Here is an 11,960-nt window from a genome sequence, read left to right on the forward strand (position 1 = left end):
TATTCTTTGTATTTGACGATGACTCGCTGAATAAACAATGCGCCTTGGCCGACAGGGAAGCATCCGTGCAACATCAGTGGGTGGGATGACAGCGATCGTTCTGGATTTTTGTTTTATATTTTAAGCAATCAGTTTGGACCATGGAGTGAGGTAACGATAAGGTTAGGCTGGAGAAACTTTCAATTATTGATTTGGATAAGATGGATGTCGCCATCACGCGTCAGCAGATGGGAACGGCCTTTTTTTTACATTTATTTGAGAGAGCGAAAGAGAGAAAGCAATTCAATAATTGTTAAGTCGAAAAATAATTGATTGCCTTTCAGGATTTAGCATGATTGATTGCTTCGAGTATATTTGGGGTGGCACTACTTTCGGATCAGCGTATATACGGATCGGTCATTTGTAGATTGAATCAGAAACTGAATCTGATCTATGTTAGATGAGGGTTTGAAAGCCGAAGCTGTCATATTATGTAAATAGATAATCTGATCAGATCTACCCAATTTATTTAATAAACATGTAATTTATTTAATTTATTAATTTTTTAATATATATAATTTATTCATCTATTTAATAAGTAGATAATTTGTTTATTTTATTGAATTTGATTCGATTTAATTATTAAATAGATTAAATAGATAAAAAATATAAATTTAATTTAATTATTAAATGATATAAATATATCGGTTTATTTATAATCAAAAATGAATTAAATAGATGGGTTAGATTATATTTTACCAATCTCAATTTAAAGGGCAATTAAATTAGTTTGAGTTGGCGGCCATGTTCTGGTTTTGAAGATAGGTCACGGTTTTGAAGATAGGTCACGCCTTGTAGGATCCATATCTGTGCACATAAAATTGGATCCGATCTGTATAGTAATTAACCATTAGGTGCAGGTTGTGTCAAGGAAGTAGGTTTAAAATTGGATTCAAGTCTAGTATGAGCTAATTTGATCTAGGATTTTATCTAATTTTTTGCAGTTTGAATTGAGTATGGATGTGCTTATTTGTTTGAACTGTCCGTTTCAATCGAAAAAAAAAAAATCGACATTTTAGTCAAGAGGCGTCTAGGACCCAAATTGTCCTCTGAGAGGGTGGCAGTGGATCTTGCTCAACACCCGGATCTTTTAGGCAATTTATCAGAAAAGCTAACGAGAATTTTGATAGAAAAAAAAAAACGCTTATATGTCATGTCAAGATGCATATCACCTATAGATCCCAATTTTGACATGCATTTCTGAAATAGAATATGGATCCCAATTTTGACATGCATTTCTGACATAGAATCGGATATTTATACTTCTTCATACTTCCTAACAGCTCTATAGCCTTGTATGAGTAGTCCAAACTTTCAAAGATATCTAGCATGTACGGTATAATCATTAACGAAAAAAGAAAAGAAAAGAAAAGAAAAAGAAAAGGAAAGAAAAATCTCTGGATGGTCAATCATGCATTGTCACTAAAATGTGTAGTTACGAACTCCCCATCACATGATATCACGGCTGCGGTAATCAGAACCCTCTCGCCTTCCCGTTCTACGTCCGTTTCCAAACTTGTCAAACCAACACACTATTTCGACCCGGAGGTTTCAAAGAATTTCTCTGCTGTGAGGTCATATTCAAGGGTCTGTCCTGCTTGCTGACCTCTTGGATGAGATAACACACTAGAAGTTTGATGGGGTACAAATAGTATTACCCAAAGGAAACGTTTAAAAGGCATGTTTGATTTGAGGGATTTGGGCCTGAAATGAGAATGAATAACTGCTATTCTTATCAAGAATATTATTTTTATTCTGATTCGAAGATAAAAAAAAAAATGCTTCAATCTCTCAAAATTTAATCTCTTTTTTTTTTAATATTCAAATCTCATTTCAATTATGATTTCAATTTCAATCACGAACCAAATACATTAGAAATTATGATCATTTCAATTCCAATTGCGAACTGAATGCACCCATACTTAAATCTATTAAACTAAAAGCATTCAGATATTTAAGTAAAAGTCAGCTAATCTAACAACGTCAAAGATAGGACTGAGAGACAACCTGCAACACAAAAACGATATATCAACAAGATATATTAATTCTCAGTTTAGTCAAATATTTCAAGCAGAAGGCCATGGAACCCCTTTCTTGCACTCATCTTAATTCTGTATTAGATTGGTCATTTGTGGCACCACTTATTCTTCATAATCGACTACTGTTTGTAATTTATTCGGTTGGGTTCTCTATACATTTGCAATGCATAAATCAGTGCTTATTTAAGCTACTATTCTGGCTTTCTGGTGCCATATGCGTATATCCTTTGTTTTTCATTAAGCTTCTGCTTATCCCTTATGCTTATGTTTCGGATCAGATTTACTGTGCCATTGGTTAAGTCAGTATTAAGTGCTAGCTCTGTTATTCTATGTCATTTTCGCTTCTATAGCACTAGTTCTGGTCTTCTCTTAGTATCTGCCTGTTAGCTCACCATATTACAGTTCTGCTGATGATTTATACCTTTCGAAGGGTTTATTGCTATGGGTTCTCATCGTCTGGATCATATTCTCATTTTTTTTATGCACTTTATTCCTTACGCAATGGACTTTGTTCTACCATTCTCTCTCAGCTATTCTATGGGCAACAGCAATATTGTATTCCAAGTGCTCAGCTGTTCATTTCATCAATCTGCTGATGGGCTATTTCACTATGATATATCTTCTTTACTATATCATGCGCTTTTCAAGTAGATGTCTTGGGCCATTACCATATTCCAGCTTTTTTCATCATATGTGTTGGGGACCTTTATTCTTATCTTCCTCAAACTTCAAAATCTCCATACCTGCGCTATCCCTGTTATGCTCCACGCTCTTCAGTTGTTTCGTCAAATTGTACCTCATGCATGTGTTCTATCTCTCAACATATATGTTTCTACATCAGGCCTATGGATCTTATTGCATAAGTTTTTGTTGGGATATACCAACTGACCCTTGTAGGCCGACTTATCCTCGGGCCGATCCGACCGACATCCGACTCTATCCACCGGACCGACGGACGACTCCGACAATGACTGTCGATAATATCCGGTCGAAGATACACCGGCCAAACGGCCGAACCAAAATAACCGACTCACTGTCGGGGGTGACAGCCGATGTCCGACTTCCACAAGGCACCAGATTAGCCGACGGTGTCTTCGAGTCACCACCTGACGTCCCGGCAGCCGAATACCGACATATAGTCGGTCAACCCACCCAAATGCCGTACAACCACTATGGGTAGTTGTCTTGTCAAGAACATGCGGTATAGCCGCCTTGGGGCATTGTCCTGCCAATGACATGGATTAATTCCAGTGACTTGACAACCCACGGCGATTGGACAGCCCCCGGCGATTGGACAGCCCCCAGCGATTTGACAACTCTCCAGTTGTCTGCACCATTAACGGCGGGATTATACCGCATTCTACCATAAAACGGGGTAAGACAACAGTTTTGGTAAGCTTTCTCAAGCTCTCTGAAGCGCCTTTAAGCTCTTGAGCTCTCTAGCTCTCTCTCTCTCTCCCCCGTTGAGCCCTTGATTTTCTACTGTTGCCTAGTCTTCTCTCTGACTTGACCGTCGGAGGGTCCCCGCCGGAGGCATCTCCGGTCAGTGAGGACTTTTCTTGCAGGTGCGCGAACCCGACGATCGGGCGACGGGGGGATTAGCTGCAACAGATTTGGCACGCTAGGAAGGGGGGTCGACAGAGGTAAGACAGCGAGCTCCACAAAGCTTGAAAAATCTTTCGACATGACGAAAATCAGAGCTCAGCGATCGAGAGCTACCGGGTCGGCGAGGCACTCTTCCCGTCGGGAAGAGGCCCCTCCTTTACTCTCCATGGCGGAACCCAGCTCTCTGCATCCGGTGGTGACCACGGAGGTGCAAATCGCGACGATCGTGCGGCAAATGACCGTTCTGACGGACGCGGTCAAAAACCTCCAGCAACAACCGACTTAGTTGCCGCAACCACCGACGGAACAACTGGCGGCGCACCCAATGCCATTCAGAAGCAACCGCCGATGCCCGCGTCAACTTTCATCTCCTCCTCAAGAGCAGCCATCTCAGCACTCCCACCGAGAAGGAGCAAGGCGGCCCCGGTGCGACACCCACCGGTCTCAGCATCCCTCTCCTTCCCAGCTGGAGTGAGCGAGGAAGGAGAAGCGGCCGCGGACACCGTCCGCCTCACTTTCAAATTCGTCGGGGGGTTCGACCCCTGGGGTTTCTCAACACCGGCGGTTGGATGACTATGAATGTAAGTTCGAAAAAATCGACCGTCGGCTTGCCCAGCTCCAGGCAGATGGTCAGAAGTCTTCGAACAACGTCGACTTTCAGACCACCCAATCTCTCTCCCGATTTATTCTCGACGAACCGATCCCTAGTCGGTTCAAGATGCCTCATGTGGAGCCTTACAATGGCTCCACCGACCCAGTTGACCATCTGAAGAGCTACAAGGCTCTCATAACAATTCAAGAGGCAACTGATGCCCTCCTCTGCATCGGCTTCCCCGCCATGCTTCGTAAAACTGCCAGGGCCTGGTACTTCGGCCTCTGCTCAGGATGTATCCACTCCTTCGGGCAGCTCGAGCATTCTTTCGTGGCCCACTTCAGCACCAGTCGGAAGCTGCCACGAACCTCGGACAGTCTTTTCTCCCTCAAGCAGGGAGAAAATGAGACACTCCAATATTTTATGGCCCGATTCAATGCGGCCACACTTGAGGTCCGGGACCTCAACGAAGACATGGCTATCTCGGCCATGAAGAGGGGGCTAAGGAGATCCCGGTTCATATATTCCTTGGACAAGATCCTCCCCCGGACGTATGCCGAACTGCTGGAGTGCATGTACAAATACATGCGTGTGGACGAAGGAGCTTCCGACCAGCGTCTAACCGAGGGCACGGGCCAGAAGGAGAAGCAGAAGAAAAGTCGGGCTCCTACTGAACCCAGCAGGCCCCCGACCGACAGACGAGTCTCGCTCTGACGACGGAGTTCGAGATTGCCTCAACAGCGGAGTCCGAGACCAGCGCATCGCAGGTATAACTCTTACACCCCTCTCTCCGCTCCTCGTGCACAGATCCTGATGGAGATCAAAGGAGCGGAATACCTGCGACGGCCTACGCCTCTGAAGGCAAAGGGCCTCGATCGGAGAAAATACTGCTGATTCCATCGGGGCCACGGTCACAATACCGAGCAATGCATCCAACTCAAGGATGAAATAGAGGCCCTCATACGATGAGTATCTCGAAAAGTATCGAAGGGACCCGTCGGCTCGGCCCCTTTCCGACCAACGACCCCAATCGACTGAAGAGGCAGCGAACAATCAACCTACTGCTGGAGTCATCAACATGATCTCCAGACGACTGAACCGGAGAACGACTGCTGAAGGAGAGTCGACGAAGAGGCCGCACCAGGATGATGTAATCATCTTTATAGATGAAGATGCTCGGAGAATCCAAACTCCCTGTTGCGACCAATCCCCCCGTCGCTCGATCGTCGGGTTCGCGCACCTGTAAGAAAAGTCCTCACTGATCAGAGATGCCTCCGGCGGAGACCCTCTGACGGTCAAGTCAGAGAAGAGACTAGGCAACAGTGAAAAATCAGGGGCTCAACGGAGGAGAGAGAGAGAGAGAGCTAGAGAGCTCAAGAGCTTAAAGACGCTTCAGAGAGCTTGAAAAAGCTTACCAAAACTGTTGCCTTATCCCGTTTTATAGTAGAATAAGGTATGGTCCCGTCGTTAATGGTGCAGACAACAGGAGAGTTGTCAAATCACCGAGGTCTGTCCAATCGTCGTGGGTTGTCAAGTCACTGAAATTAATCCATGTCCTTGGCAGGACAATGCCCCAGAGCGGCCATACTGCATGTCCTTGACAGGACAACTGCCCATAGCGATTGTACGGTATTTGGGCGGACTGGCCGACTATATGTCAGTATTCGGCTGTCGGGACATCGAGTGATGACTCGGAGACACCGTCAGCTGATCTGGTGCCTTGTGGAAGTCGGACGTCGGCTGCCATCCCCGATAGTGAGTCGGTTATTTGGGTTCAGCCATTTGGCCAGTATATCTTCGGTCGGATATTGTCGGCAGCCATTGTCGGCAGTCATTGTCGGAGTCGTCCGTCAGTCTGGTGGGTAGAGTCAGACGTCTGTCGGATCGGCTTGAGGATAAATTGGCCTACAGGGGTCAGTTGGTATATCCCAACAGTTGCCCCCCCACTCTTGAGTCTGATGTCGTGTCGGCCCGCATTTTCACGTGGGCGTCGGCTTCGGACGAAAGGAGTGGTTTTCCATCATGTCATACTCCGACTCTAGCAACCGTACCAACAAACGATCCGATGTCAGGCATCTCATTGGGAATGCAAACCGCCGTCTCCTTGAGAACGCAAACCGTTGTCTCCTTGGAAACGCGAACCGCCATCGGTTAATTAACTTTGAGATGCGATTTCTCCACCACGTGTCAGGGGGCTATTGGGTCGGAACCGCTCACACGGATGGAGGTGACGTGGCTCGATCTGGGGCAAGTGCGTCAAACCGTCGGACCGAGGAAGGGCCCAAGCGCTGCCACGTGTCGACATCTGAGAAACCCTCGTTCGGCATGCTTTCATCTTGACCGTCGAAGGGCCTTATATATATGCGGCCACTTACATCCAAAACTTTACTTTTTGCTGCAAATCTATTCCTGGCGTTGAGGCCCTGTCGAGTTGTCCCCCAGTTCTAGGTAGTTGTTTCCATCCTCTTCCTTTGAAAGCTCTTCTCAAAATTTTTTCTATTCTAGTCTCCTTGCATCCTTTCTCCTTTGGCATTTTTCTTTTTGTTCTCCTTTTTGGGGCTAGTGTTATGGCTAGAACCTCTCCTCAAGGAAATTAGTCTAGGAACCCGACCGACGATTCCTGATCGACCCCAGAGGTAGAGGCTTCTTCACTTTCGGGACCGAATGTCGAACGGCTCAGGGAGCAGTATGGTATCTCGGAGCAGTTCGAACTCTTTGCCCCTGGGGCTGAGGGTCGGGTTAACAACCCACCTCCGGACCAGGTGGCCTTTTATGTCGAGGACCTTTGGGCAGGTCTTCACTTTTTGATTTTGAAGTTCGTCCGGAACGTCTTGAATTATTACGGGCTTTCCCCGCGCAACTAGCGCCGAACTCAGTCCGGTTAATAATCAGCTTTGCTCTGTTGTGTCGGCTTTTGCCGACCTTTCCCCATATCTCTCTCTTTCGGGCGTTCTTCATCCTCCGACCCCATCCAAAAGCCTGAGGGTGGTGGTTCTTCAATTCTCGAAAGGGTCTTTCGTTCATTACCGATCTTCCATCGTCGATCCACGGGTGGAAGAACCAATTTTTCTTTGCTTCTTCTTTGCTACCTTGGGGATTCCCTTCTCGTTGGGGCGACCCTCGGACTCAGCCGAACGAAAACAGTCGGGTGGAGGCTGGAGACCGAGAGGACTTTCACCGACCGAAGTATGTGTCGGTGTCGAAGCAGAGGGAGCTCGTCACCAAGCAAGCTCTGTACGATGTCGGCCTGAGTTTGGTTCCTCGTTTAGGTACAGTTCAGTCTGTCGATCATTTTTTATCTTTTTTATCCATCTTCAGACTTGTGCTAATCTTTCATTGAAATTGCAGGCATGCCGCCGAGAGTGAGACTGACAGATGCCGACATTCGGCAACATGCGATGAGGAAGAGACCGGCACCCAAGGTCGGACCTTCGCGGCCCCCCAAGAGGCCTCAGACATCATCCCCGACCGACATTACAATGGCGGCAGCGTAGCCCAACACTGAACGTGCGTCGGGCTTTGAGTTGGTCATCACCCTATCGGTGCCGGCGGTGCCAACCGAGGTGCCATCTAAGGAAGGGGAGGCAGAGGGGGCCGCTAAAGGAGTGTCGGCTCCCCCACCTATAGAAGAGGTTTGGGCTGAAGCACGTGAGCCCGAACGACCTGCGGTGGCTCCCGTCACACCCTCGGGAGGAACTCAATTGAGTTCAAGTTTCTCGTCCCTCTTCGATCTTCGGGCCCGGGCAACTGATCGGGGGAAGGCTCCGATGGCACCGACGGATGACTCGAGGTCGACGGGCCACGTTGCATCTATTAGGATTTGATGCCTCGAGATTCAGTCTATATTGAACCTACAGCGAGGTTCGCGGTGAAAAACGAAGTCCAACGAGACCAAGATCACTTGAAACGGAGCTCGGATGGAGGAGATATGAGCTTTTGAAGTCGGCATGAGATTCGAGGTGGCGGAGGACCGTCGACGGCCGATGGCAGGAGGCAGTGGTGCACGGGACGCGCGACCCAGGCTCGCGCGGGACGCGCGACCCACTCGTGCAGGCGCGCAGCCCAGCCGGACGTGCGGCCCAGGCGCGCGCGGGCCCGCATGCAGGCATGGGCCGGCCCAGGCCCAGGCGGCCTACTGGCCCTTTACCCCGGTCCATCATGGACTGGGTGGTCCACATTGGGCCTATGGACCGTGCGGGCGTTTTCCACATATTTCGCATGGTCCACGGCACTATTCCATAGACCGATCACGATCGGAGGGCGTGGGTTGATCTGTTTCTTGATCCGATGGTTCAGACACTTGATTGGGTTGATTAAGGACTCCTAAACCTAATCTAATTAGGTTTAAACCTCTGTTTAGCCCTTTAAAAGGGCCCTGTGACGAACAGTGAAGCAGTGGTTCAAGTTTTCTCACCGTACAGAGCCGTACGAATCTGAGAGGAGAGAGAAAGGTAGAAGTGTTGAGAGACAAGGAGCAGGAGGCTTCTGGACAGCGGTCGCCAGGCACTTCAGGGGTTCAGGGGGCCTTCCAAGAGAGAGAGAGTTTTTGTGAGGAAAACTTTTAATGAGAGAGAATTGGGTGTATAAAGATTGAGGGTGAGGTCTCCTCTTGTAAAATTTTTTTTTTCATAGTGAAGTTTGCATACCCCGTGGATGCGAGCCCTTTTGTAGCTGATCCATGTATTTTGATTGTTTTTCTTTTTGTTTTGTTTCTTCTTTCTTCCTGCTGCATCGCGTGGTACTGAAAGGATCTTGGGAGGTGGTGTCCTGGCCAGACATCCACCCAATAAGTGGTATCAGAGTAAGGCGGTACAAGGATGCAGATTGCAATGGTGGTGAGCAAGACTGAAGATGGAGAAGATAGGAACAATCAAGATGGAGATCAACAAGTTCAATGGTAAGAGCAATTTCTCCTTGTGGCAGGCAAGGGTGAAGGACGTGCTCATCCAACAGGGGTTGATCGATGCTCTCTTGTGCAATGAAAAGCCGACCACCATGGAGGTGCGGGATTGAAAACGGCTACAGATGCAGACGGTGAGTACCATCTGTATGTACCTGATGGATGAGGTGGTGATCCATGTGCTGAGCGAGACTTTCCCGACGGTGCTGTGGTCGAAGCTCAAGGAGTTGTACATGACGAAGTCTCTCACCAACACTCTTTTCCTCTGGAGGCAGTTTTACCAACTGTGAATGACTGAGGGATAGAGCGTGCAGGAGCATCTAAGCCACTTTCAGAAGATCCTCACCGACCTCCTTAGCGTTGGCGAGAACGTTGAGGAGAAGACCAGGGCGCTGGTTTTGCTGGCATCGCTTCCTCCTTCGTACGAGTCCTTGGTGACTGCTCTTCTAGTGGGAAAGAGCACTATCAAGATGGATGAGGTCACCGCGGTGATACTCTAGAATGAGGTTCTCAGGAGGGAGAACCCAGCTTCGAGCTCAGGTGGCGGTAGCTCAGCTTTGGTGGCTTCTGGAGGAGCAGGAGGTGGTAGACGGAGTGATAGGAGATCGCAACGAGGGTGATCCAAGTCCAGGAGGGACTTGAGCAAAATCAGGTGTTACCGGTGTGAGGAGTTAGGGCATCTAGCCAGAGATTGCCCTTAACTGAAAAATCAGACGGTGGCTGCTGTAGCGACGGCCGGCAGTGATTCAGATGGAGATGTCCTGGAGATATCTGACGAGGTATCTACTTCTTCCCAGCAGTGGATATTAGATTCTGCATGCCCCTATCATGTATGTTGCAGAGAGGAGCAGTTTGACTCCCTAGAGAACAGTGAGGGCACTGTATATCTGTCGGATGGATCGAGCTGTGCGATCAGAGGCATTGGGACGGTCAGCTGGAGGATACATGACGGTGCAGTGAGGAGATTGGGGGAGGTCCGATACATACCCGATTTCAGACGAAATCTTATCTCACTTAGCAGACTGGATTCAAGAGACTACAGGACGGTAGTTGGTGGAGGAATCCTGAGGGTGTTACGTGGCGATAGGATTATGTTGGAGGAGAAGAAGGAGAGCAGATGACATTATTATCTAGCAGGGAGCCCAGTGCGAGGTGGAGCTTCGGGAGCCAGGTGGAGCCCAGAGTGAGGTGAAGCTCCAGGAGACGGATCGGACATGAGATAGGAGACTCAGGAGGACGAGAGGTGACGTCGCAAGGTGAGATTCCTATTGCCGCAGGATGATGCCCCGAGCAGGTCTCAGGTCAGGAGGAGCACAGTATACGACGGAGATGAGATCGAATAGCCTGGCTCGACTCCCATGTTTGCCCATTCATGATCAGCAGGCGATTGCTCCAGGGCATGGGAGCGAAGAGATCCAGAAGCTCTCAGAGTTTGGAGGAGGCCGAATATTGAGTCGAGGTGAAGATTGTTAGGATTTGATGCCTTAAGATTCAATCCATATTGAGCCTACAATGAGGTTTGTGGCAAAAAATGGAGTCCAACGAGATCAAGATCACCTGAAACGGAGCTCGGATGGAGAAGATACGAGCTTTTGAAGTCGGCATGAGATTCGAGGTGGTGGAGGACCGCCGGCGGCCGGTGGTGGGAGGCAGCGGTGCGGCCGCAGGCGGCGGCGCACAGGACGTGTGACCCAGGCCCGCGCGGGATGCACAACCCACACGGGCGGGCGGCCCAGGCGTGCACTATCCCGCACACGGGCGCGGGCCGGCCCAGTCCCAGGCGGCTTGCTGGCCCTTTACCCCGGTCCATCGTGGACCGCACGGGCATTTCCCACGCATTTTGTATGGTCCACGGCACTATTTCATGGACCGATCATGATCGGAGGGCGTGGGTTGATCTGTTTCTTGATCCGACGGTTCAAACACTTGATTGGGTTGATTAAGGACTCCTAAACCTAATCTAATTAGGTTTAAACCTCTGTTTAACCCTTTAAAAGGGCTCTGTGATGAACAGTGAAGCGGTGGTTCGAGTTTTCTCGCTGTACAGAGCCGTACGAACCTGAGAGGAGAGAGAAAGATGGTAGCACTGAGAGACAAGGAGTAGGAGGCTTCTGGACAGTGGTCGTCAGGCACTTCGAGGGTTCAGGGGGTCTTCCAAGAGAGAGAGTTTTTGTGAGGAAAACTTCTAGTGAGAGAGAATTGGGTGTACAAGGGTTGAGGGTGAGGTCTCCTCTTGTAAAATTTTCTTTTTCATAGTGAAGTTTGCATGCCCCATAGAGGTGAGCCCTTTTGTGGCTGATCCACGTATTTTGATTATTTTTTTTTATTTTGTTTCTTCTTTCTTCCTGCTGCATCGCGTGGTACTGAAAGGATTTTGAGAGGTGGTGTCCTGGCCAGACATCCACCCAACAGCATCGTCCGACGTTCGGGTCCCCGAGGGAGCGTCGGCCCTGGCCAACCACAACTTGGCCAGGAGGTTGTGTCAGGCAACCATTCTCCCAGCCAATCGGGAGCTTTTGAGGAGTCAGCCAGTGATCGAGATGCTCTCTTCCTTTTACCCGACCATGATCCAGGTTGAAAGGTTTTTAATGCAATGGCAGAAGCACGGATTTCAAAGCAATTATTATGAAATCATAAAATTAAAACCTAACTCCAAGATCACCTTATCAGAAATTAAACCATATAATATGCATTAATATCAAATAAAAGATATAGAAACATACCTCTTATCTCTAAACCCTGATTTGTGCTAAGTTGCCGGCAGCAATTTGTTTGGATTTCCACA

Source organism: Elaeis guineensis, chromosome 6, assembly GCF_000442705.2.
Source record: "Elaeis guineensis isolate ETL-2024a chromosome 6, EG11, whole genome shotgun sequence".
NCBI classification, from domain to species: domain Eukaryota; kingdom Viridiplantae; phylum Streptophyta; class Magnoliopsida; order Arecales; family Arecaceae; genus Elaeis; species Elaeis guineensis.